Consider the following 3,340-nt stretch of genomic DNA (forward strand, 5'->3'; position numbering starts at 1 on the left):
ACTTGAAGAGCAGTACCCCAAGTTGAAGCAGTTGTCCGGAGGCTGGCTATGTTATAAATCAACAGGTCAGGTATAGTGAGTGTAGGATAAGGAAACCTGCTGGAGCTTTTAACCCACTGAATGAATTTGAAGTCATGCTTTAGAGCAACCAGTTTTGGACATGAAGCATTTACACATTAATTCAGTCTGTATATAGTCTCCCCAGTGTTTCATCTGCAAGTTTAAACAGTTATGGTGGTTTGTGTTCAATACTGGTTTTAATAGTATTTGTCTTGTATAGTAAATACTTTAATAGTAAAGCAATGTTATTTGGCATCTCATAGTTGTAAAAACAGTAAAGTAAGTTATCATGTATTTACTTTTTGTATTTAGGTGGTCAAGGACAGAGAAAATTGAGTGTTGTCGCTACAGAGTCTGAGGGCTACACTGGACGACTCCTTAAAACGGTCACAAATAATGGCAAACTAATTCTGTACATTGTCCCACTACAAGAGGAGCTAGATGCAAGCCCCCTCCCCCACAATGCTCCAGAATTTTCCAAAATGCCAAAGTCCTTTACAGTTCCTGGCTCTGCACATCAGATCTTCTAATGGCGAAACTGTAAGTAACACTTACATTAATCAGTATGTTAAAGAATGAAGTGTGTTTCATTACCTTTCAAATTCCACTTCAGAATAATTTTTCAGTCAGTTACAAACCCAAACATTCTACCTAAAATAATTTTGTTTCCCAATTCACAGAGCAGTGATGAGCCTGAAATTGTCAGTACTGAAGAGAAAGAAGTCAATACTACAGTTGAGTATTACATTTTTTCAATATACGCAACTTCTCAATGTCTTTCGAGATGTAATTACAATATTTTTTTTATGTATTTAGATTATTTACAACATAATTATACTCAAAATTAATAATAAAAAACTGTACATTTCTCTGTTTCTGTATTTAGGAAGTATGCCCAATATGTGAAAACCAATTTCCCAGAGAGGACATTGCATACCATAGCAGCTTATATGGAGATGGGTATTAATCAATTTGCATTCATCATGCCTTACATTTCACTAACGTGATGTTTTTACAGTTGTAATTACAATTGAGGTTCTCATGGTATATCTAAACATGTTTAGATTTCAGACACCTTGATGCCATTACTTGAAGATGATGCCAGAGGGGACTTCAAGCACAACAGATCTCTGGCCTCACGGTTCAGCTCTACAGAACAAAGCACCGGTCCCACTGGTGTAGTCAATGACATGGCTGGACCATCAACTATTCTTGCTGATCCCGCTGTCCCAGGTGTCAGTCAAGAGCCTAAGCTTTTCACAGACCTCACAAACACAAGGATATATTTAGTTTTCTGTTATTGAAGTATATTGCTGTTTTTGCTGCCACAAGTCAGTTGTTAAATGTTGTTGTCATTGTCATGTTAAGCTGACCTGTTCCTCTTACAGGACCTGCATCTTCAGCTGCTGTTTGATGTTAACTGCTTGTAATCATGCTTAATACACTCAAATACATAGTAATCAGTTTAGTTTTTTTGTTTGTGTATTTATTTTATATTTCATAGAATGGAAGCAAATCATGAATGCTTCAAGTGCAGCAACACTGTTCAGAAGAGTTATCTTGAGGGAGCAACAGCTGGATATACCTCTTCAATTCTCAATGGACCTACATTCTGATGTTGAAGAGAGAGAAAAGGCAGTAATCGCTACAATTCTACAAGACTCAGAGAACTAAATGGGCCTCCCCACTTCACTGTGTGCTGGAAGGTAAGAATGTTTCTTTCATTTTTTAAATAAGATTTTAACACTATAATATACATGGTATAACTTGAAAAGAGTTTTTTCAGTCACAATTTCACTATTGAGATTGATTACTTGATAAGGGTTAGTGCTTGTGCTTCTGCAAGCACTGTTTGTAATATAATAACAATGTAACCTTCATTTAGCAATATGTGCGTTTAGCTCAGGTTGGCAAAACTGTCGTTCCTGTCGGGTTTATAAACACATATAACAATAATTTGGGATGCAGGTATAAGCCTGTAACAACATGCATGCAAAATATAAGTGAAATTACATTCTTGAGTTGGCCACACTCACAGTTACTCAGTTCTCTGTTCAGTTTGTTATTAATTCCTTTCATCATTAAGCAGACTACATTAAATTGCAAATTATATTGTGCAAAAATTCTAGATGAAGTGTGTTCTTGTCAATCCCCCTCACTTCACATGTATCTCAACAGACTCAGACATCAATAGTTGATGCTTCCTGCAGGTGTATCAAGTTCAAAAAGAGATTGCTCCTTTCTATGCATGAGTTTTTGTAACACAGCCTTATAAAAGATGTGGGCCAGTGTTTGCTATGAACAAAGTAAACCCAAGCCAATGCTAGGTTGACATGAACGTCTCTTACTTGCACCCTACATTCTGAGTAGTTCCAGGTCCTTGACAGTCAATCCCATACCCTTTTGTAGTGATTTAACAATTACCTTTTCAGTTTAGGTGATGCTGCCATCGGTGATGGTGTAAGTCGGTACTTCATCAGCTTTGCTATGCAGACCTTGCAGTCTGGATTCCACATCAATTTTGGTATGTTTTAGTTTAGTTTTGTGTTTATATCTTTCAACATTGGGAAATTTTGCATGACCTGAACTTGCAGTACAGGTGTACTGTGCCTTATGCTAACTCTTGTTTCATCTTTATTTACAGGCAATGCTGATGTGACTAGGCTGTTTGACAGAAGCATCACCTCATCCCATGTGCCTCCCAGCCACTCATTGATTCTGACCTTTTTCTGATGGCAGGTAGATATATACATGGTGGCCCAAGATTGGCAGGGATCAGTCCTGCTGTAGTCCATGTGCTCTTAGGGGGCCAATTGGAGACAGCAACATTGCTATTGGAGGATTGCCCTGATATCGATCACACAATCCAGTTGGTAGAAAGTGTTTTGTTGTGAAGCTTTTTTTGGTGTGTGTGGTAATAAGAGACTAATATGGGGGACTTATTTCTTTCCCTCAGCTGGATGGCACCAGGGAGCAATCTGAGGACCGGAAAGCGGCTGTCAATAGCCTAGCCGACATGTGGGAATTGCCACGACTGACTAATCTGAACAGATTGTAATTACATTTGTTCACATAACCTAATACTTTTATATCATCATGCTGAACCTGAAACCATCTTTTGTTTTGCTTATGATACATGACTCAGCTGTTTTTCATAAGTCAGTAGTTTTTTTTCCACTGGTAAGCGGGACACTATACCTTATACTGTATATGGGGTGATATATCAGCCTGTTCATCCTGCTGCCTTCTGGAAAGAGATCTAGAAGTTTCAGCTGCCGCA

The 3,340-nt window shown here is 38.1% G+C and overlaps 1 long non-coding RNA gene across 1 annotated transcript; it reads left to right on the forward strand.

The window, feature by feature from the left end:
• The first annotated feature begins 464 nt into the window (after window positions 1-464).
• LOC123978595 lies at window positions 465-997 on the forward strand. Its single transcript, XR_006827015.1, has 3 exons — window positions 465-600; window positions 741-794; window positions 947-997. It is a non-coding gene; the product is annotated as an uncharacterized LOC123978595 (long non-coding RNA).
• The last annotated feature ends 2,343 nt before the right edge of the window (window positions 998-3,340 follow it).

Source organism: Micropterus dolomieu, linkage group LG11 (genome assembly GCF_021292245.1).
Source record: "Micropterus dolomieu isolate WLL.071019.BEF.003 ecotype Adirondacks linkage group LG11, ASM2129224v1, whole genome shotgun sequence".
Classification (NCBI taxonomy): Eukaryota; Metazoa; Chordata; class Actinopteri; order Centrarchiformes; family Centrarchidae; genus Micropterus; species Micropterus dolomieu.